This window comes from Ochotona princeps, chromosome 8 (assembly GCF_030435755.1).
Source record: "Ochotona princeps isolate mOchPri1 chromosome 8, mOchPri1.hap1, whole genome shotgun sequence".
Lineage (NCBI taxonomy): Eukaryota > Metazoa > Chordata > Mammalia > Lagomorpha > Ochotonidae > Ochotona > Ochotona princeps.
The window spans coordinates 28,786,963-28,812,233 of NC_080839.1; the positions used below are offsets into that span (position 1 = coordinate 28,786,963).

A 25,271-nucleotide genomic window follows, 5' to 3' on the forward strand; every position below is an offset into this window, starting at 1 on the left:
ATGTCGACAAATGTCTTGTTAGAGTTACAAGCCAGTCTAGATTATCCTAAAATCTGCCAAGATCAGCAAAATTATACTTCAACACAACAAATGGCTAAATACTAAAATGAAATAGACACGAGACAGCTGAATGGTACCTTATAGCCATTTTAAGGTATATAGCAGCCGGTCCTGTATATAAACTAAATTGAAATGTCAATGAGCAAATCATAGGTTGTGGTTAGGACTTGCTTCTTTTTTTTTTCAACATACTGGTTTACTCACAGCCATGTCAATTCCATAATGTTGCAAATTGCTGTTAATGTTATATTGGGACTCTTAATTGACTGGGATGATATTCTACCAGCTCTAACTTTGGACCAGAAATGGTCTCCCCAAGAAACTGTTCAACCCATCTGGACAATAAGTAGCTGGACTCTATGCTTGGTATATGTTTGCAAGGAAAGAATCTTGATTGAATTTGAACTGTAATACTGCATCAAGGTGGAGGAATCCACCAGGGGGGAGGGGAGAGGAAGGGGTGGGGGGATTCCCAGAGCCTATGAAACTGTCACATAATGCAAAATAATTAATAAAAAAAAGTAAAAAAAATACATCATGTTTTGTCTAAAATCAGACACAGAAAAAAAACTATAAATGATTTTCTTAAAGCCAATTTCTGAGACTTTGACAGTACTGAAGGACAAAGGTATCGCTCCTGGATTCCACCTAACTGAGAGATACCTGCCTCCGTACCCTGGGTATCTCCAGCTCTGATATTACCGAACTGTATTTCTTCCTATTAGCAGTTATAAAACAGCAAGGAGGATGGCAGAGCATGTTAAGCTGCCACCTAGAGTGCAAGCATATCATATCGGGAAACAAACAGTACTGGTTGGTCCATTTCCAATCCAGCTCCCAGCTAATGTACTTGGGAAAGCAACTGAGGATGGCCCAACTGTTTGGGCTCCTGCATCCACATGGGAGATTCTGAAGAAGGTCCTGGCTCCTGGTTTTTGTCTTGCCCAGCCTTGACCATTGTGGCCGTTAAAGGAGTGAAGTAGTCGATAAAAGACCTCTATCTCTCTGTGTGTAACTCTGCCTTTCAAATAAATCAATCTTTTAAAAACAAAACCAGCAGGGCCAATGGGCTTATCCAGCTCTAACATAGACATTGCACTAATCACCAGCAAATAAACTTGCTGTCTCTCTGAGACATCAACATTATTCGTCTAGGGGCAGGTCTGATTGCTCTGGGCATCCGATTTAGGGAAATATTATACATTTAGGTAAATTCAAATGTAGGATATGCTTCTCAGTCAACAACGTTTTATAGAGTGTCTTGTTTAAAGGAGATGAAGTGAAAAATTACTGTCTTAGATATTTGTTTTCCCAGGATTTCTTGCCCTTTCTCAGAATGAGATTCCAGCTTTAGAGACACTGAGAAACCAAGAACCAAGGGACCCGTTGCTTAGAAACAGCCTGATTACAACTAACTCACTGAGCTACAAGGAAATTCTACCTGATCCTTTAGGACCATCTGTCAAGCTTCATTATAATGATAAAGAAAATTTATACTTTCATAAAACCTTCAAAAATTATTGCCACGAAACTCTGAAAAATCTGCGCATCTGCTTTGGGAAATTGGAAATTAACATGACCATTCAGTGTCAAAAATTGACAGGCTAGACAAAATAAAGAAAAATTAGTTCAGCACCAAGCACAGAATCCAAAATCCAAATCCATTGCTAACAAATAATGTCTGGGAATTGCACTGTCTGCCATGGGGTTAGGGCTAAGGCAGCCAGGAAGTCACTAATAAAAGGCATTTGTATTCTGCAGTTGTTCTGCATTGCTTGAAGTTCACTGTACAACTTTCGATCAGATGCTGCCATTAACAGTTGCTTTGAAATACACATCAGTTGGTGTTGTTGTGCCATATCAGGTGGACAAAATTTGGGCAATAGCTTTATAATAACATTGAAGTTAGGCAAGAATGTTCATAATTCGTATTTAAAAATTGAAATAAGTTTCAAAAGGATCTATTTTACATTGCAGTAAAAATATTTTTACAGATATATGATTGGACACATCTTAATTCGCATGTATATACACATAAATACACATGGAATTTCATATGCATACACACACACAACAGAGGATTTTTTTCCGTTTCAAGAATAACACAAATTATAAATGCATCGGTGAATGCTGGTTTCAATTGAAAGAATTTCTTTTCTTGTCATTGATCCACTCAGATACATTACACTAAGCTGTTTTTCAGAGTAACTCAAATATGGCTTGAGATCCCTCTTAATATGGGCTTGGCTATGATCGTCTCGATAATTAATTCTAGACACATTTATCATACTCTGGTCGAAGTCTAAGTGTGTGGGCCAAGAGTAGAGGTGCCAGTTAAAGTTTTTTACTTGAAGTTACTGTGCTTCAGTACTTCAGATATTCCATGAACATCACTGGTGCTCTCAAATGCAGTTCTGGTATAAACTGTAGGTTCTCTATTCCAGGTTTCCGGGAATGTATTATCATTACATTCAAATCCTCAGAATTTGTTTCAGAATTAACAGAGCAGATGCAATTGAATATCTGCAGAACTGGTGAAGCACTAGCACCACCAAAGCAATTCATATGCCATCTGAAAGAGAAACGCAGAGAAAGACTATGTTCCTGGAAGAATGGTGGGAAAACACCAAATGCAGTAACAAATCTTCAGATGACATTTTGTCCTCATTTCCACACACTTTATGTTTCATTCACCCTACATATCATTGTCAAGTCCATTTTCCCAAAGCCATCTACTTAGCCATCACCAACTGATGTGTATTTCAAAGCCATTTACCCACAATGAAATAATGAGTAAATAATCAAAGAATAAAATAATATTTGTTCTCAAGTAGCTTTCAATTTAGTTGGCAAGTCAGACAATGCTAGCTGAATTATTAGTTGAAGTTGTCTACTAAACAAGAAATTGAGTCATGCCTTTCTGAATGAATACTGGAGCTGAGTAAGGCTATTCCATGTTAGACAAGACACAAGCAAAACCAGAGATAAAGCTTAAATAGACATTAGGAAAAAGAAATACATTTGTGATACATCATCGATAAGAATTTTGTTTACAACCTTGGGAAGCACAAACTATTTTCATGGAAAACAAAATTAAAAGGATACTATGAGTTTTTAGAATGCCCTTAAGGTTTATTCATAGAACAGCTAGGAATGGCATCGATCTAGGAATATTCATTCATTCATTTACTTGATAAGCATTTTTGAATACTAACCATGTGTCTTACTGGTTAGATACAAACTGTGAACAGACTGGATTTGTACATTTATAAAACTGATAGTGACTAGGGTTATGTACAAATTGTAAATAGAGAAGTAAGCAGATAATAAAAGTTTAGGTAGTGATAAGAGCTGAACCAAGTAAAAGTGTTAGAAAATGAGTGACTGTATCAATAAAATGCTATCATATCCCCAAATATGTACCATGACATGATCATATAAAAAAATACTAGCTCATGGGTCAGTGCTTGCAACCTAAGTTCTGAGCCATGGGATTTAACTTTCCTTTTTTTTTTTTGACTTTTTTTAAATTAATTATTATGCATTATGTGACAGTTTCATAGGCTCTGGGAATCCCTCCATCCCTCCCCACGTCCCTCCCCCCTGGTGGATTCCTCCACCTTGATGCAGTATTACAGTTCAAATTCAATCAAGATTCTTTCCATGTAAACATATACCAAACATAGAGTCCAGCTACTTATTGTCCAGATGGGTTGAACAGTTTCTTGGGGAGACCATTTCTGGTCCAAAGTTAGAGCTGGTAGAATATCATCCCAGTCAATTAAGAGACCCAATATAACATTAACAGCAATTTGTAACATTATGGAATTGACATGGCTGTGAGTAAACCAGTATGTTAAAAAAAAACAAAAAACAAGTTCTTAACCACAACCTATGATTTGCTCACTGACATTTCAATTTTAGTTTATATACAGGACCGGCTGCTATATACCTTAAAATGGCTATAAGGTACCATTCAGCTGTCTCGTGTCTATTTCATTTTAGTATTTAGCCATTTGTTGTGTTGAAGTATAATTTTGCTGATCTTGGCAGATTTTAGGATAATCTAGACTGGCTTGTAACTCTAACAAGATATTTGTCAACAATTAAGGTGCAGAACATTTTTTTTGGGGGGGGGTGTGCAGGAAAGTCCCCAACACCACGGTGAAGAGTGATTAATCTTCGTGTCCCACCCAGCGAGGCATAAGCAAATCCATGCCAGCTCTTTCCTGTCAGATTTCAAGCTCTACTTTCTGTTGTTTGTCTATTTATTTTAGGTTTTTTTAGTTTGTATGATTGTTTGTTTGCTATGAGGGGTTTTCAAAGCGATCCCGATGGTCATTGCAAGGGAGGGTGGGGGTCCAGAGGTGGAGCCAGGCTCGGACCAGAGAAAGCTCTCCTCCCTGGTCCTGAAGGACGTTTATTGCTCTTCTGTTTCTGCGGACCGCTCAGGGCTTCTGGTTGTCTTTCCGATGATGTTGGTTTCTGCACGGTAGTGTTTGGACTTCTTCCATCCCCAGCGGGATTTAACTTTTCCAAATCAAGTCTACGGACAATGAATATGCTTGCCAAATGTGTACAAAAAACTAAAATATAAGAATTCCTGAGATAAATTGATCAGAATACTAGTGGTTTCTCAGAATCATTTATACATTTAGAATCAGCTATTTGCAACAAATAAGATACATTCAATAAATACGCCAAGTAGGATAGGCACTTGGTGTAGAGGTTAAAACCACCTGCAACCCCTTATGATGTGTCTGGGCCAAGTCCCAGCTCCTCTGCTTTCTAACTTCATGTTCAAGGGCTCCCTGTGGGGGAGCAGGTGATAGCTCAAGCATGTAGGTCTCCGCCACCCACATGGAAGACCTGGATTGAGTTCCAGGTCCTGGTTCTCTGATATGGGCACTAGGGGAACAAACCATTGGTTGAATGATAACCTGCTCTCGACTTGTATCTTTCTCTCTCTTTGCCTTTCAAATTAATTTAACCAGATAATTAAACATTTATAAATATCTGCCACTGCATCTGTTAGTGATTTTTTTAAAAAAGGATCTCATGACACTGCCTTTTCTATTGAAAAAAATGTGAATATATGTGTGCCATGATCTCAAACATCATAAAAAGATCAGAAGTATAATGACATCCATTTGGTTTGGTTTAACAAAAATTTTTTCAGAAGAGATCAGGACACCCCCATACTTCAAGATCTTTGAAGCAAAAGGCACTTGTACAATTGCTTGTGTTTTCTTGGGTTTCTGTCAGAGCAACCCCTATGACTTCACAATTACAATACCTAACATGTTCTCACTCATCTTTCATCAGTGGTCAAATTCCCTTATCTCAACCATCATCCCTCAAATATAGCCCGACACCCATGCAATGGAAGCTTCCCACATGTAAAAACAGATGGCCCAAATAGAAAAAGCTTTTTTGAGGAAATACATATTTTTAATACAACTCCTCTGAGTTAGTGTGTCCAGCCTCTATGTATTCTGTTAGAGTGCCTGTCAAAACTAAACTCAATATCCTACAAACAGGGAGAATGAAAGAACGTTGTCCTCATATTGCCAAGTAAAGAATAGCACAATGACTTGAAAATGCGAGGGCAATGCCTTCTTTCTGTATTCTATTCTTGCTAAGGTCTTAGGATGAAAGGCAGTGTTGCATCCCAGTAATACACATCCAAAGAATGGTTAGGGATCAAAGTAGACATTAGCCTATGTGTATCAGAGGGGCAGAAGGAAATGGGGACTTCTGTTTTTTGTTGTTATTTGTTTGTTTGTTTGTTTATTGTTTTTAATGGGGACTTCTGTGTGATTGAAAGAGAAAAAATGCAGAGGCAAGAAGTAGAAATGAGCATTTGTACAATAAAAGTTTTTTCTAAATCATTGATTTTCATAGGCATAGTTGAAGAGACATGAAGGAAGACATCTTCTCTCTTCTGCAAAGGCCGGAACTGGGTCAGGCCAATGCCAAGAACCATGCATTTGGGCCATTGGAAGGGTAGCAGCTGCGATTTGAACCAGCGATCATACAGGATGCCAGTGTCACCGGCAGCACTAACCTGTTATGCCACGATGCACACCCCCTAAAAGTCTTGCCCTTGTTCAATAATCTTGCTAAGAGGGTTCCAGCCCTCTCCCGTAAACATCTTGGGGAAGCTGTCCCTTTCCCGCACCAAGTCCAAATGACGTTTTGATGTTATAAAGTCCTAGGAGGAATCTCAGGGATTCCAAGCCCCAAGAGCCCTTCATCCTACAATATCCCAAGAAGAGAGAGAGAGCATGTACCTCTATATAAACAAAACAAAACAAAACAAAACAAAACAAAAAGTTCATCGTGAATACAGAATGGACGCTCAGTTCTTTCCTGAGATGCTCACCTAGTCCGCAGGTTTATTGTCTCCATTTAACGTTATTACTTAGCTTGCCACTACTTTTTGCCTCACACCTGAAATTCCTTCTTGCAAAAAGACAAGAAGATCTGATCAATCATTACCTTTCCTTGACCCATAGAACAGTTCTTGTTTCTATTTTGTACCAATTGAGACTTCCTTGTTTCTATCTTGTACCAATTGAGACTTCACAATATTCCCATCTCTCTCATCTCCTGTAACTGAGAACAGCAGCCACCAAACTGCACTCACTCTATGCAAAACTCCTCTCTTCACCATGAAGTTTATCTTTTCATCTTCTACATCTTTTGCATAAACCTCTCTTCAGATCTAACATTTGCTTTGTCCCTTTGTTTGTAGCCATTAGTATTTGTTACTACTTTCTAGTGAGACCCGAAAAGAATATAAGAAGTTAAACGAATTCACAAGCAAGGAGAGGAAAATGGAAAAAAAAAAAAAAAAAGCTTCCAGAGAGAAGGCCTAAATAAATGACCTGCTCCATCCATCACTGAATTCCACCTTCTTTCCAGAATGTTTCATAAGAGAGAATCAATAATGGCTGGATCTGAAACACTTGTACAGTGGAGTGGTTAAGCTCAGTGAGCTCCCAAGCTAATCCTGTGTTCTCAGAAGCTGTAAATGCAAATCCCTTCACCTTTGCTCAGGGGGATGAGCTCACCACAGAAACTGGCCTGGTTTTTGACCTCAAAATCCAGGTAGGACAGGGTTGAGGGTGGCAGAAGCAGCAAGAGGAAATATTTCCAGGCCATTTGTTCTAAACGGAGATGCTTTGGCAGAAGGGAGGAACAAGGTGGAGTTCCCATGGACCTGAGTTGGGTCACACAGCTGCAGCCACATTTTGCAGAACAGAAATGTCTTTCACTCACTCACAACAACACAAGGACTGTGTCAGAACACTGCTGAGAGTAAGCAGGCCAACGGCCAACAGTCTCTCTCATTATACAGGCTACCTAGTCAGGCAACCATACAAACAGGCTGCTAATTTAGCCTGTAAAGCCAGTTCATGTTTCCTCAATGATTACCTGAATAATACATTCAACTAAAGTAAAATAAAACCAAAAATATAGTGCAAAGCTCAGTGTTTTCATTTAGAAAGATTTCTAAAAGTCACATTCGGCCTGTCTCCTTTAATGATGTTTGCTTATGGGAAAAATAATCCTTCCCATGTAAAAATTTCCCAGTTCTTGTAAAGGAAAGACCCCTATTCTTTTATTCTATTTTTATTCTATTTATTCTTTAAATAAATAAAATCAGTAGTGAGTTTACTAAATATCTGCCCTGAAACAATTCAAATTAAAACTTGAATAGAAACATTAAGCACAGTTTATACACATTTATTTGAAGGCATTTAATAAAGGTGAAAGGAACTGGCAGTTCATTTTCTATAATCTTACAAAAATTCTCTGAAGTATCAACCGAAGAGTATTATGCACATGTGGCACATTAAAAATACACACACACACATACTTTTGAAGTTGTATTTTAACTGTTTCAGTAAATTCTGTTATTAGCTTTCCTCTTGAAATTATGTTTCATAAAAATAATGATACAAAATTCATAGAAATGCATGCCACATGCTATCAAAAACCAAATTTCATGCAAATTAAAATACAAATAATCAACTGATCAGAATAAGCATCTAACCTGCAAAATATAGTATCGGCTTTTTCAAGACTCCAACCTTGCAAAAAACAGAATTTTAAACTAAATTAGAGATTCAGCGATTCAACACTTAGTTCTGTTTGTATTGTATCACTCGTTTCTCATCCACAAATAAGTTCATGCCATTTATGAAATATTTGTTATGATGAAAATTATTATGCAGCAGATATTTTTCTACTCATCTCAGTCATTGATGCAATTTCTGAACCAGCTTCCTACAATCTAAAGTGAAAGAAGCAACCAGAAGTAAGTTGTACCTATCCTATCAGTTACATATTTCCTTGTTTTGTCTTCCCTATCAGTTCATAAATTGTTAAGTGCAACAGTACTGATTTTTACTCCTCTACCACATTCCTTGTTTTAAGCAAAGGGTAGAAAGGCTACAAACAGACAACATAGTTTTTCTGATCACAGAGTCAAAATGGTCTGATTTCCTGTGCGGTAGAATATTTCATCAATACAGAGTATCAGATACTGTATCACAAAGGTTAATACCCAGCATGCCCAGTTGAATACAAATTGCAAATAAGGACACCAAAATGTTTTTCCTTTATTGTGTGAGGTCCCAGAAGATAACAAAAATGTTAGCAATACTATATTTTCTTGCCTTTAGTACCATCCTTCACATTTGTTCTCCTAGGATAATCTTATCTTGCTCATAGATTTGTGTTTCTTGGGTGACTGATAAATTCAGATTTATTGAGATTTCCTTGTTCTCTGATTTCAACCATGATGGAAGAAATAAGAAGTTTATCGTGAGTGAGCAATGAATGTTACAAGCGCCATTCCATTAACACAGGCTTTGAGAATTCCTAAATCTTCATGCTTGATTTTGCAGAACACAAATAGAATATGAATAGTGTATGTATCTATGGAACTTACCCTTTACGTATACAAAGGCTGGGTTTTCAGTGAATACTTCATTTTTTTTTCCATGTAATGTTATCTGCTACAGAGAGAGGCCTACTTAAATAGCTTTTAATGGAAATTGTTTAAATGAAGGCCAAAATGTTTTTCATTTCTGTTCACAGGATATTCTTTGCCACAATATTCATCTATTTTTACTTTTTTCTTAGAAACAGTTTATTCCTTGTTTGGAAGACAATCCTTTCATCTAAACATTACTTAGTCCACGCAGGGTGATTATTTTCTGTTGAATGGGAATCATTATCTCTAAGTATGTATGCGGGTGTTGCAATTAATTGAGTGTGGTGTTGTTGGCATTGTCTTAGGGAAAGTTTACAGTCTGACCTCTAGATATTCAAACTTGAAAATGAAAGAAATATAAAATATTAATGGGGATCCAATACAATTAATATTGAATTTATGTGGATTTAAATATGTTATCATTTCTTTGGAAGACCGAGGTGGATTCAGAATTTGTGAGGGACACCAAGGATGCATAAAAGCAGATCTATATATACTGCATGAATTTTATCTCATCTTAGAGCAATCATAATGTTTAAGATTTTTATCACCTTTTGCGTCACTAGTGGTATATTCAGCATTTTACTAAACCCCCTTTGTATCAATAACTAAACAGAAACATTTTGATGAAGCCAACAGTGTATATGTAATATGACAGGCATATATATATATATATATGTATGTATATATATACATATATAAACACACATATATGAAATACTAATACCAATAGAAAACACTATTTTTTAAGGAAATGGAAATTCAAGAGCATTTATGCTTCATTTTTATGGAGTCTCACCTACAAGTCCAAGTTTACTTATACTTTAAAATGGGGAGAGATTATCTTCTGAGATTAAGCCTGCCACATCTTACCATTAGCATTTGATATTGTGAAGCCACAAAGGTCAATGTCATTGATCCTATTCCCATGGAAGGAAATGGAGCAGAATCTAGTGTCCGGGGAAAGCACATAACTGCATAGTACAATCAGAGGTTTAAGTGACCAATTACTTTATCCGTCATCTGCCAGCCCATTTTCCCCCATTAAAATTGTTTTGGAAATCAGGAAGTCATTTGCATGCTTACAGACAAAGGTAGCAACTTCAAATCATGAAAATGTGTATTCTCTGATTGAAAAGTACAGAGAATAGAGACCTAACGATTTTTATTGGATTTTATACACTGTTTAAACTAACTGCCATGAAACATTTCTAAAAGATAAATGCAATTTTGAAGCATTACCCTTAATTTACTTTAGCAAATGGTTATGAGGTTTAACCACACTAAAGAAAATCAAGCAAAAAAAAATATTTATGGTAGACAATTTTCCATGGTCAAATGCCTAAAAACAAACATTTTGTGGTTAGTTTACTAATGTACCATAGCTATCAAGGGAGCCTACTGCAAAGACAAAGAGATCATTTTAGAATGGCTGATCGGCTTGGATGACAAGCTCCTAATAGCATTCAATAATCAGAATTATTTTGAGTCCAGTCCATGTTGGCTACCAGTAGCTACTTTAGTCATGCAAAAGCTTGTAACTATTTTACAAACCAAATACCATAAGACCAAAGCATTCCACTGTACATCCCATAGCTGGCATCAGGTGAATACCAGGAGGATTTTATACAGGAGCAAGGTCAAATGATTGGTATTCATATTCAGTAAAATATAAAAGAAAGTATTGAACAGGATCTAAATTGCTTAAAAACATATTTCTAACCAATATAAATCTACAAAGGTCAGAAAACCAACAAGATGAAATAGAAATGAACATGGCACAGAGAACTAAACCTCTGAGAAAATCAAGAACATCCTGAATCCAGCTTTTCCATGTTGAAGGGGAATAACAATCCTGACTGCACTCAACTCTGGGTTACTGTAAGGATGAAAAGAAAAGCTTTTGAATATAGGCAAGTTAATATAAATATTAGATAATTCTATCATTTTCATTTACCCTGATCATCCTTTGGTAGATCTCTGAACACAGCCTGTGTACTACATTATTAATAGCATAACTGGGAAGATGTGGTGGTTTTAGACATCTCCCTTTTTTTATTCCACTTGATGAGCTACGATCAGTCACTGAACTCCTTAGGCACAGAGAGCTGAAGCAGAAGCAGCTGCCAGTGACAATCATGTCTGATTCTACAGGGACCAAGGGGATAAAAACACTGCGTCATTACAGGTGCGTCTGTTTCTCTTTATTCAAAGCCAAAATTGGCTAAACCCAGTTTTTCAAAAAAGAAAAGGAAACCAGAAATGAATGAAATCAACTAGGAAAGATTATTCTTTTCATTTAGTTCATATTAGCAGAATCACTTTAGTAATCTTTTTTTTTATTATTATCCTGGTACTAATTAGATGCTGCCCTCAGATTACCAAAAAAAAAAAAAAAAAATGATGCTTGAAAGAACATACTGATTAATCATAACAATATGGAGCTTAATAATGGCATTCAATGAATCTTAAACCCAGACAGAACATTGATGAGACAAGAGGTAAACACTGAAGGTTTCCAAGATTAACAAAGGTAATATATAAAAGTGTATTATACAAGAAATGGAGATGACATTTGAGATAATGCTGAATGATTGCTAGGATCAAGGAAGGAGAATTATCAAGGAACAGTGCCCTGAAAGAGGGAACATTTAGCACTGAGTAGTCTAAATCGTTTCAATATCCAACAGTTTCCCTATTAATCTTAATATAAAAAAGGAAGAGGTAGTGAATTCTTAGAGCTAAGTTGTATTATGTATGATAACCTCATTAATTTGTACATGTTGAGCTAACAGGAACTACGTTTTTGAAAATGAAAAAAAATCAGCTATGGTTTACAAAATTCTATAACAAACTTTTACTTGTGCATTAAAAAATTTCTATCTAAATGCTTCAAAGTACAAAAATGCTTGTAGGGGCAAAGGGCTATATGGTAGTCATCTCAGTATTTAATCAATGCTTTTTTTCCTTGAGTTTTAGTCGACTCTCTTAAGCCTGACAGTTAGGACTATTGCTGAAAATTTCCAAATAGAAAGTAAAGGTCATTATTGATAAAAAGGTGATAAACAAAGAGGGAGAATAGTAGATAAAAAATGGGCGTTAAAAAGACAAATGCAACACACAATATTATGGGAAAAAGAGACATGTAGATGAACTAGTATATTTTTAAAAGTTCTATTACATTTCTGAAACTTGCACTTAGGAAATGTGTAAGAAGTAGATTTGGTACCCTTGTACTACTGTTCTCTCTGCTATTACTATTATTGTGTCCATTTAATACATGAGGCAAGTGAACTGTGTCAAAAATATATAATTTCATTAATAAGATGTACTTAGTAGAGGATGAATCCAAGGTTTGAATTCTAAAAGAAAACAAAAAAGTCAATTTTCATTATACTACATGACCTTCACAGATTTTTACTTCCACCTAAGTTCTTGTTCTCGTTAGACCAATGCCACAAACTATTGAAAAAATATATCGGCCAACCCAAGCATCCAATAAGCAGTAGCCTCCATTCTGGTTCTCAGCCAGCACAGCGAGTCTGTTCAATTGTGGGTGTAGCAATATTCTTGGTTCCATGGAACCCTTCTGTTAATTTTGGCTCATATTTGGGTTTCCTTAGGCTTTCATTCTGACTCTTTAAACTATTCAGCTGTACTCCTGGCTAAGTCCACACATCCTTGGAGAACAAAGCAAAATCACAGTTCAGATTGTTCTTTTTATTTCCTCCTGGATACTCTCATTGCTTGAGGTGAAGTCACAAACCTATGGGAGAAGAGACAGCCAAGTCCCATGTGCATCACTCTTATCCTTCTCACGTTGCAACCCCATTCACTGTAAACTCCTATCCAGAACGTTTTTCTAATGCACTAGCTATATCAATTATTGGACAATATATACACACACCAGTTTATTGTTCTTCACACATTCATATGGCATTACTTTTCCCAGAGTGGCAAAACTCATTCTGTACAGCCAGTATCCCACTGACATATTCATATCCCTTCTGGCTTATTTTTTGACAGGCATTATAGATACAATGTAGCTATTATTCATAAGCAATGTATTTATTACCATTCTAACTACTCACCCAGGCAAGAAAAGTTGCCAGTAAACCTCTTTTATTCCTAATTCCTAACCCTGCTTTTTGCCTTTTGGCCCATATTTAAGGAATATTTTCTACTTTTGTTAAAGATATAAGTAACTAATATTTAAAATCTCCATCTGAGATCTCCAAATTGAACAAATAATAAAAAATGGCATCCAGATAAACGGGATTTTATATGTATGTGTGAGTATATGTGTGTCTAAATGCCTGTGGTGCATGTAAACTTGTGTACAAGATTCTAAGTGTGAGAGAGATTGTGGCAAAACATAAAAAACAGGCAGTGAACAAGCATTGTGCAGGACTATAGGGATGTAAAATGATACATAAATGGGCTCTGCCCAATAAAGACATATTTTTGCTACATTTTAATCACTCCTGTAAGAGACCCGGATAGATTTCTGGCTCTGGGATCCTAGTTCCAGCCTAGCAGCAGACAAAGATACACATCTCTTACTTGCTTGCTCTAACTCTCACTCTCAGGCTCATTCTCGCTTGTACTTTCTCTATATGGCTGCGCGTTCCCTTTCAGGTACCTGAACACAGGAAGAATTCACGTTAGGGAACAAATGACATGATGAGGACCTGAACCAAGAGCTAGTGCAAATGAGAAGGAGTGCTTAGGAGCATGGGATGCATGCTCACTTCTCTTCTGGGACATGTGAAAGGGATGTTCATGAAAGGGTACTGTGGAACAATGTACTCCCAACGTGCTCTGATGAAGCACTAACCTTCAATAAGACTGTATCTGGAGAAAACAGACATAAGCTGCTGAGGCTGAAGGAGGTTGCCCCTGAGGTTCCCCCAATCTATAGAATGAGGAAGAGATAGCAGAGCTTCTCTTTCCAAGGACAGGCCGACAACAGCAGACACCCCACCAAGAACTGAGCATGCCCAGTGCATTTATCTTGACCCTCCAGCCTGTGGAACCGTGAAAAACACAATTTTATTGTCTAAGTCATCCCATCTATAGAGTAGCCTGAGAGCCTAACAGGGAGGTTTCTTGTTGTTGTTGGTTGGTTGGTTTTGCTTTTGATTTGTTTTTTTTTTTAATGAAATCTAGAAGTATTATAAGTATTACTTGTAATAAAGTCCTGGGTAGCAAAAAATGCAGCAATAGAGAAAGGAGCAGAGAGGGAGGTGCTGGTGGGCAGCAATACAGGTTGAGACAGGAGGCACATGAGGTCCTTTCATAAGACCAGTTCTAATGGAGCAATAAAGGGCATCCGTTTCATATGAGGCCATACTAGAGTTGTGATTTGATCAACCAAACTGCCATCCAATGGCTACTGCATCCTAAAATCTATTTTCATTCTCAGAGTTGGGGTCACAGTCCAGTCTGGTCCAGTATGCATGCCAGTGTGACATGACAGCCACACCCTCGCCATCTCGGTCTCAAATCCACCAGGCCACTTTTCACGTCACTGTGAAACTGCCAAGTGGCATGAGTGGGAGGGAGAAGAGACATCAGGATGGGCAGAATGGAAACAATGAACACAGACTCAAGAAATCTTGGAATGTGATATTATTAACTCAAGATTTTGAAACAGAAACATAATGAGCTGGAATATATAAAATATGAGTGGCTAAGCCACCCAAGTTATGAAGGAAAAAAACAAGCATATAATGAGAGTCATCTTCGTAACACAAGAAGCACACCATGATGTTGTCCTTAAATGAAAAGGGCTCTTTTAAAACGACACCACAAAATCCATTTTTATTCACCTCTGCAACAAATTGGCTCAGTTTAAATGCCAGGCTATAAAAGACTTTGCCTGCACTCCCAGTACCTTGTGATTGGGAGACAAGAAAAGAAGAGAAGCTCTGAGTGAATTTTTGTTGTTGTTCATCACCTGCCAACAGGAGACCCAGGTTTTTGGACGGAATTTCATAAGTGGAACAAAGAATAATGACCCTTCCTTTACCTTGTATGCCATTACAGCCCCATCACACTGAAGACAAGGAAGATTCTAGGATTTAGACAGTCCTTGTAGAGGAACTGCCAAGTAGATTATTTTCCCTGCTTAAAAATAGTTTCAGTTGGATCTAAAGAATATCATTGTGGGGCCCGGTGCCGTAGCCTAGCAGCTAAAGTCCTCACCTTGAATGTGCCGGAATCCCATATGGGCGCCGGTTCTAATCCTGGCAGCCCCAATTCCCTTCCAGCTCCCTGCTTGCGGCCTGGGAAAGCAGTCGAAAATGGCCCAAAGCCATGGGAGACCTGGAAGAGGCTCTGGGCTCCTGGCTTCAGATCAGCTCAGCTCCAGCTGTTGCAGCTGCTTGGGGAGTGAATCATTGGATGGGATCTTCCTCCCAGTCTATCCTCTTCTCTGTATATCTGACTTTGCAATAAAAATAAATAAATCTTATTTTAAAAAGAATATTATTATGATTGTGTATGTGTGTGCATATACAAGAGAGAAATTGAGTTCACGTGAGTTTTTACCCTTCTGCCTTCTACTTTAATGCACTGCACCTGTACTTTTAACACCCAGATGCTATTATATTTTAATTACACTGATTAATGTTTGTGGAAGAAATCCAAATGGTAAAGCAACCTTCCTCAAATTAGCTAATTCAATCTGCTTAAAGGCAGAGAGTGAAATAGGACACCAGGCTAAAATCATATAAAGAGATGCAAATGTCTTTGTTTATTTGCGTGTGTGTGTGTGTGTGTGTGTGCTGCTAATTAAAGGTGACAGAATGGGCCTCCATTATCAACGCAGTCAACGGGTAAGCCTGGTGTGCAAAGATGAATGCATTTATAGTTGTAAGTAGGGCAGTGGTTTAATATTACTGCTGTCATCTGTGGGGACTAAGAAAAAACACAAATTATCTTAATACAGCTAGAAAGAGATGTCAAAAGAATGTCTTTGGAGAACTTGGTAAACACAACAACTAAGGGCTGTAATGCCTCTGACCAGAGACAGAGCTCCACTCCATCATATATTACAACATTTCCAAGTATCACTCTTGTGAATTTCTAGAAAAGCAAAATGTGAAAACAGAAGAAAATAAACAAGGTTCTTTAACAACCTCAAAGTAGCCAAGAACTACAATTTAAGTCACTTTTCCCAAGTAAGAATATTCTTTGTGCAGAAGAGTAAGGCACGGCTTTTGACATTGCTGATCTACCCCAAGGCTTCCTGACACCATGATCATCAGTTCTCTCACCTAAAGACGGAGATCTTGCCACTTTTCAGCATGTCGTAAGGATCAAATGGAATAACACAGATGGAAGTGTCATAAAATTTTCTGTGGCGTGATATACTATGAGTTCATACAGATAAAGATCCCAAACCATTCTGTGCTTCAAACTATTGCTTTTATTTCTCTTTTTTTTAATCTTATCTGCATCACTGCCTGGCTCTTTATAACCACTTTTCTGAGAGCTTCCTGTTGAGAGTACACTAGTGTCATATAACAATTCCACACACATTCTTTTATAAGGGTCTGAGGATGCTGGATAAAAAAATGGCCCTCAGATTGAGTGATAACTTTCCTAACAGTTCTAAGACACCTAATGGTGGCCGAATATGTCTCTATATGTGTTTATAACAGACAAACATACAAAAACATGTACAGATAGAAAGACACAGAGAGGGAGATCCTCAAATCAAGAAGGCTACTTCGGAAAGCAGCATTAAAATGCAAACATACCAGTAATAGACAGTCTGAAAGTCATCCTGCAGGTACCTATGGTGCACCTGCAACAGAGCTTTAGGAAGCGAGGATGAAGGAAACAAAGGCCCCAGCTGGACTACAGTTAGGAAGGAGAAGAATAAAAGAAACAGAGAAGTCAACCATGGTAAACGGTAACTGAATCCTTGACAGGTCAGAGAAAGTTTCTTAATAAACATGCCACTTCTGCTAGCTCCTTGATGAGTGAGATAGACTGTGTGGAGGAACAGGATGAATACAGATGGTGGGAGATGGGCACACAGAAAAAAGTTAACCAAAATAGATTTAAGTGGCTTTTTTCTTAAGATTTACTTTATTTACTTAAATGGCAAAGTTGGAGAGTCAGAAAAAGATATCTTCTAACTGCTGGTTCACTTTTCAATTGTCTGCCAACAGTTGGTCCTACAACAGGCTGAATCCAGAAAATGGGAACTCCATCCAGGCCTCCCATTTCTGTGGCAGAAATCTAACTACTTACACTATTGTCTACTGCTTTTACAAGTTCATTAGTAAGATGGTGAATTGGAAGCAGACAAGCCAGGACTTGAACCAGTGCTATGATAAACACTGCAGCTAATGGTTTAACCCTCTGTGACACTCACCACAGAGATTGCCTTTTTTTTTTTTTCCAAATGTACTTAAAGGAACTTCACACATTCAAGAAGGGCTGATGTCTATGATTGTAATTTCATATGTTGCATACATTTTCTTACATTGTTGCATAAATATAGATGGTTATCTGATTGTGTACCTACTGCTTAGACCCCCAAACTAATGAAGGCTAGTGTGTTCCTCCACATATAAGCAATAAACAAAATTCACATACAATATGTCTGCAATATCCAAAGAGGCTTAATTTCATTAAAAACACCCATGAAATGATACAGCTGAACAAAGATTCATTGAAGCCTCATCTTTCAAGCACAATGCAAGTTTAGACAGATTCTAGCTCCATTCAATCTCAGCTACAGGGCAAGCACAACTGTAACTAACTCCTACGTCTTTCATCTTCTGACAATGAGATTAAAATATTGCTTCATGCTACAATAGGAAAGAACACTCTAAAATAAATAAGCCAAAATTGAAATAAAGCTGAAAATAACATCAGTGTCTTTTTGAGACCGTGGGTGTCAAAGTTAATGAATGAAAGATCTGCTCACAAATTGAAGAGAGACACAATGACTTTGAAGAAATAGGAAAAGAAAATTGAGTTAGACTTTGCACAGCAGTCTGTTCACAATCACAAAGTGAACCAATTAAAGGTAAGAGGAACAACCATATTCTTTTTTTTATATTTATTTCTTTTTTATTGAAAAGGCAGATATACAGACAGACCGAGGCACAGAGAGAAAGCTCTTCAGTCCACTGGTTCACTTGCCAAGGGGCTGCAATGGCTGAAGCTAAACTGATCTGACCCCCCAGTCCTCCAGGAGAGTGCAGTCTCTCAAGGCCCTGGGCCATTCTGTACTGCTTTTTCAGGTCCTAAGCAGGGAGCTGGATGGGAAGTGGAGCAGCTGGGAAAAGAACTGGCGCCCATATGGGATCCTGGCAGATGCAAGGCAAGAATTTAGCAACTAGGCTACTGCACAGGGCCCAAGGAACAACTGTATTCTAAAGAAGGGATTTATAAGGAAACTAATGACATACACGGTTACAAAAAAGTCAAGGAAAAAAATCACATCACACATGGCGAAATGAAGAAGGAGTCACTTGGGGGAATTAAGTTCTATTTAGAGTTTGGATGAATAGGAATCTTTCAAAGCCCCAAACTTCCCAAATTAAGTCAACTAAACAGAATGGGTTGCTTTAGAAACCAAAAAGAATGGGTTTGCCAGATTTGCCCTTATTCAGCCCATAGTTACCTCTGTGGTGACATCTTGGCATCTTAAACTTTTGTAAATCTGCCTACAGGTTTTCTTGTACTATCAGCCTCACTGAGGAGTTGCAACTTTTTTTAACTTCACTCAGAATCCTATTTTCCATAAAGTAATAGGAGACTACAGGACCCATGACTCCCTTAGTTATGGATTGTTCCCCATTCAATTTATGAAACTTTCTTTTATCCACTTTGTTTATCATCTCCCAAGAAATCAATTCTAACCATTTTTGGAATGGAAGTTGACTTAATGTCTCACTACAGTTACTTTTTTCTTACATCAGTTGAGGCTTCCTTTTCCTTTCTACACTTTGGATCCCCCAGCCACTCAGTTCTTATCCTCTCCTATAAATAAATTAAAATAAAACCAAACATAATGGAAATAGTATTTCAAGGACATACTATATTATTATTAAGAGTTCACTTCTGGGTCCGGTGCAACAGTTAAAGTCCTTGCCTTGCACATGCTGAGATCCCATACTAAATCCCAGAGGCCCACTTCCCATCTTGTTCCCTGCGTGCGGCCTGGGACAGTAGACAAGGATGGCCCAAAGCCTTGGGGTCCTGCAGCAATGTGGGAGAGCCAGAAGAGACTCCTGGTTCCTGGCTTCAAATTGGTTCAGCTCCAGCTGCTGCGGCTGCTGGGAGAGTGAATGGAGAGAAGACCTTTATTTGTCTCTCTTCCTCTCTGTATATCTGACTTTCCAATAAAAATAAAATAAATCTTACAAAAAACGTTCACTTCGTTCCAATGGGGAGCAAAGCCATAGTGTGCAATAATTATTTTACCTTATTTTGAGATTTTTCTGCTTTTTCTTGGTAGTTTTTTTTTATGAAAGATAAAATTTCTATAGATCCAATAGGAAACTAATCATTGAAACTGAATTTTATTATTATTTCTTTCAGCAGTAAATATAACCATAATAGGTTTAAAATTTCAAGAGTAAGACATGACTGTAATTAAGAGTCAACGCTTTAGGGAGCTAATATTGTAAGTTCAGTGTGAATGTAAATGCTTTAATAATAATGGAATTAGAAATTCCCTTGAGGTCAGAAACAGCCAAAATGCTGAAGTAGTTTGAAAACTGCTTGCTACAAAAACAAAATCTTAGCCAAGCCTGTAAAGTAGATCTATGGCCTTTCTCCAAGTAGGGGAGACGTGGTCATCCATCCAGGAAGAACAATGGTTGCATACTGTATCTCTCACAACAGAATGTCAACACTGCCACCTGCTCAACTGGCTTTCACATACAGACTCATCTTATCCGAATTCTCTTGCTTTGGGGTTTGCAGCTTCCACTGGTTCCTCGGTGTGTACTCCCAAGTTTGCAAAGTACACACTGAAGAATTTGCTGAAGAACAGCTCAACAAAAAGTTGAATCCTGGAGAATCAAGATGGCGGAATAGGGTAAGGACACGTTTAAACAGATGGAAAAACATTTAATCAGGATGAAGCAGAGAGGACATATTCCAGGAAATAGGAAAGGACAGAACAACAGCAGAGGGGTACCTGGAGACTGACAGACACAGGAAAGCAGCGGACACAACAGTGTGGTGTTGCAGTCACTGATACTCCAACAGTATTCAACTAACCGGGATCTGAACTCCACCAGCAGCCGGAACTCCACCAGCAACCAGGTGGGAAGGGACTTTCACTGGGAGCTTGGGAGGCAAACCCAGACCAAGAACTGTCCGTCCTGCTGGTCCGTTTGATTTGACCAGGAGCAGAGACAGAGCAGCAGAGCCCAGATGCACAGTGCGAGAACAGGGTGGATTTCACAGCCCAGTAAGCCCCCTAGAGCTGAATTGGGTGCCATTTTGCATAAGAAGGCAAAGGCAAGGGAAAGGACTGAGCATATGCTGATCTGGGAGTGAACTCATTTCTGACTCAGTGAACTGCAGCAACGTGGCATTCTACAGGTTCCACCCAAGACAAGTCTGGGTAGCCCTAAGACCTGACAGCCAGCAGATCAAGAATGCTAGTAGTGGTACCTCAGGCGCCATTTTGTACACTGTGGCAATAGCTTTAGGACTGCAGGGGACAACAGTGAACTGCACATGTGCTGATCTTGCAAGAACTCACTGAGTTCCGTTGATTGCACTGGTCCCGCAGGAAAATAATACTGACTGTGGCATCGTACGGCTCAAAATAGGTCCGTGTGGTACCCAGACCTAAGGTCCAACAGGTTCCGACAAGATCAGTGCCACCAACAACCTAACTATATAGGACACCTGGTGTCTCTCTAATCCTGAGATCTGCTCCAACCGAAAGTGGGAGAAAGGTTTCAGAGACAACGGTGCAGCCTTAGCACGGTATCACAGGAGGTGGAGAGTGGTGAGCCAGGAGCTGTGGCTGTGGAGACCACGGTGGAAATCTAACATAAGAACCCAGACCTGGAACTCGCTGGAGGTTGTGGTGCAAGTGGCTGCAAGCAAAGTGTTGTGTACCAACTGCAATAAGTAAAATCGCATTGTAGACCTGTGGGTACATAGCTTAGAACCTGCCCCAAGGAGAAGACTTTGCTAATCAGAAGTACAATGATCAAGAGCAAAAGATGAGACAAAAGCACAATGAATATTACTGAAAACTCCCCTGCAAAGGAGCAAAACCCTATGCCAACCTCAGAGTTAACTGAGGAAGACATCGAGAAAAAGGGGCACACAGAATTCATAAAACTCATTTTAAAGCTTCTGATCAACAATGAGAAGCACATACAAGAGTTCAAAGAATTTAAGGAAGCAATAAAGCACATCAAGGCTGGTATATCAGAAATTAAGAACACAGTAGAGCAAATTAAAAGTACAGTGGAGAGTCTCCAAAACAGAATGAAGCAAGCAGAAGAAAGAATCTCAGAATTGGAAGATATTTCCTGTCATCAGGGGGAAGCAAACAAAAAACTGGAAGCAGAGCTGGATCAGGCCAATAAAAGTATTCAAGAATTGAAAGACACTATTAAGAGGCCAAATCTAAGAGTTATGGGAGTCCCAGAAGGTACAGAAAGAGAAGCTGAGTTTGCAAATGTATTTAATGAAATAATAAAGGAAAATTTCCCTCATCTAGAGAGAGAATTGGGAAACAAGATCCAGGAGGGGCACAGAACTCCCAACAGGCTTGATCAAAAGTGATCTTCACCAAGACACATGATTTTCAAGCTGTCTTCAATTGAACATAAGGAAAAGATTCTTAAATGTGCACATGAAAAAATCCATTGACATATAAAGGAATGCCAATTAAACTTACAGAAGATCTCTCACAGGAAACTCTACAGGCAAGAAGAGAATGCAGTCACATATTCCAGATTCTAAAAGAAAAAATCATCGGCTCAGGATAACATATCCAGCAAAGCTTTCTTTTGTCTTTGAAAATGAAATAAAATTCTTCCGCAGTAAAGAAAAGTTAAAAGAATTTGCCTCTTCCAAACATGCCCTACAAAGGATACTTCAAGATGTTCTCCTGACATAGAAGAGAATTAGCACCCAACAAAACCAAAGGCAAATGGGAAGAACATCCCAGTAAAATGACAACAGAAGACTAAACCAATGAACAACCCATTCCTAAAATGACAGGACCAAAGTACCATCCATACATATTAACCTTGAATGTAAATGGCTTAAGCTCAATCAAACGTCATAGATTAGTAGACTGAATTAAAAAACAAAACCCATCTATTTATTGTCTAGAAGAGACACACTTCACCAACAAAAATCAGCAAAAACTATATCACATGGGTTTTGTTGTTTTCTGTTAGTTTCATCTCTTCAAAACACTTTCTTCTGATTAAATCATTCAATGACTAGTAGATCATACAGTAGCATCATTTTCTTCAAGAAGGTTCTTGATTTTCATTTCTTCAGCTTCACGTTAGTCATTTAGTAGCATGTTATTTAACTTCATGGTGTTGTTAATTTCTTTTTTCTCCCTGATGTTGATTTTGTTTTGTGGCTTTTCATTTAAGGGGATGTATAGTAGCTGTGTAATGGAGACTGTCATATCTAGTAACATGTCATTTAACTTCATGGCATTGTAAATTTCTATTTTCTTTCTATTGTTGATTTTGTATTATGACTTTTCATTTAAGGGGATGTGCAGTAGCTGTGAAATGGAGACTAACATCCAGATGTGAGCATACAATGTAGTATGCATTTCTACTTCCAGACAAAGATGGACTTACAATGAAACTGTTCACTATATCTTGATAATAGGATGCTGGACTCTCTGCCATTGTCCGTGCCCGCAATGATGGACATATGATTGTGTATGAAGAACTATATTTTAGTAATGATATGGAGGAACTCGGTGGGGGGAGGGAATTGTAGAGGGGATAAGGGAAATGCCAGGAGCCTATGGAACTGTATCATAAAATGATAATAATAATAACAAATGTTAAAAAAAAGTTGAATCCTTAACTATTTAGAAGTTTCTCTGAAGAAATTCCTGTGCAGTGTATTTGACAAGGCCAGTCCCAATGATACCCCTCTATCTTTGGTAATTTATAAGTTATTTTGAAATTAAGGCCTTTAGGAATACATATTATTCAGCTTAAAATATTAAAGCAGAACCACCACCTTTATGCAAATTCAAGTATCTGTGCATTATCTGCTTGTATTAAATAAAATAGAAGAGTCTAGATCTCATTTGTGTTTCAGAACTACAAAAAAACTTTTGGAAGCATACGTATATATTTTTTTCTCTGCACTTAGGCTTAAAATGTGCTCTGAAAACATAGCTCTGTCACAACTGTTATGTGGGTGGGCATTTTGAATAATTAAATGAGAGCATAGAAAGCAATACAAACAAAACAAAAGAATTTTTTAACAAATATATAAATTGAAATCCCTTTTGAAATGTAGTACATTAGAAGAACATTAGTCAAGGTCTCAATAACTAATTAGCTAAGGCTTTGAGCAGACATAATCTCTCCGGATATTAATGTACAACTAAAATTATGTGGGAGAAAACTGAAGCTCAGAAGGATGGAAAGTAATTGCAAAGTTAAGAATTTGAGCAGAAATCTTGACTATTACCAATAGTAGAGTAATAGAAGGAAAATAATAAAGAATAAATTGAAAGGTTTTGTTTCTCTAAGTGATTCTAAATTCATAAAGCAGACATCATGTCTATCTAGACCACCATTTTTGAGGACAGAATAAAGAGAATTCAAGCATTATTCAATATTATACTGTTATGGTCGTTATCTGCAGTCACTTGTTGATATAATAAATTCATCTACATCCTCTCTTAATATATAAATTGGAAAGGGAGACATTGGTCATGACTGAGTACATAAATCAAGAAAATGAAACAATACATAGGAAAAACATTTCATGAAATATTATTAGTGGAAAAATGGATATTATGTCTATGTACACATCAGACATTTTCACCAGAAAATTGTCACAGGTAAATTGAGAGCAAGTTAAATGGGAGATAATATAATATAAAGAATCTAATCCTACTTAATGAACAGGATATTAGATATTTTTAAAAAGTTAACTTATTTAAACTTCTCAAAATCCCCACATAATGTAGACTACTTTTGAAACATAAGAAAGTGAAGTGACTTTTCAGACTAACCTAAGCTGCAAACAAGGGACCTTGTTTCTAATAACAAGTCACCACTCTTTCTAATAACAGTACTGTTTGTAACATACATCTCACACTGAGATTCAATCTAGCAACAGATGTTTCACTGAGTGTTCTTTGATTAAGAAAGGAAAATTAAACATTGGTACCAGTTAACAACTGATATTTAACATTTAAGAAGATGAAGGTACATTTTGGGACATTGATACAATTTTTTTTTCTGAAGAAAAGCAACTATTTTTTTAAAGGCACTTTGAGAAAACTAATTTAAAAATGAGACCCTTAAGATTAATAATTGGGACCCAGCATGATGGCTCAATGTGTAAATCTTCAGTTTGCATGGACCATGATCTGCTCCATGTCCTTGTGGCTGTATTTCCCATCAAGCTTTCTGTTTATGGCCTGGGAAAGTAGTAGAGGATGGCCGAAAGCCTTGGGGTCCCACTTGTGACATTCTACGTGGGAGGCCCAGATAAGGCTCTTGGCTCCAGACTTTAGATTAGCTCAGCTCTAGCAGTTGCAGCCATTTTGGGAGTTAACCGAAAGATGGAAGATATTTCTCTCTGATTCTCTTTTTCTCTGTAAATGTGCCTTTCAAATAAAAAATAAATTAATTTTAAAAAAAGAATAATATTTGATGGGGAATAGCATAGTGGCACAGCAAGCCTATCCTCCACGTGCTAGCACTAGAATGCCATACTGTTGCAGGGTTGTGTCCTAGCGGCTTCATTTCTAATACAGCACTTGGCTTATGGCCTGGGAAAGCAGAGTGCGATGCCACAAGTCCTTAGTACCCTGCACCCATGTAGGAGAACAGGAAAAAACTGCTGGCTCCCAGCTTCAGATCACTTCAGCTCTGGCTATTGCAACCATTTGGAGAGTCAACCAGCAGATGGAAGATATCTCTCTCTCTCTCTTTGTGTGTGTGTGTTTCCCCTTTCTGTAAAATCTGCCTTT

At 37.8% G+C, this 25,271-nt stretch overlaps 1 protein-coding gene across 4 annotated transcripts in view; it reads right to left on the reverse strand.

The window, feature by feature from the left end:
- Positions 1-25,271, reverse strand: part of NRXN1 (neurexin 1) — a 1,084,317-nt gene that overhangs the window by 833,693 nt on the left and 225,353 nt on the right. The window lies entirely within an intron of this gene.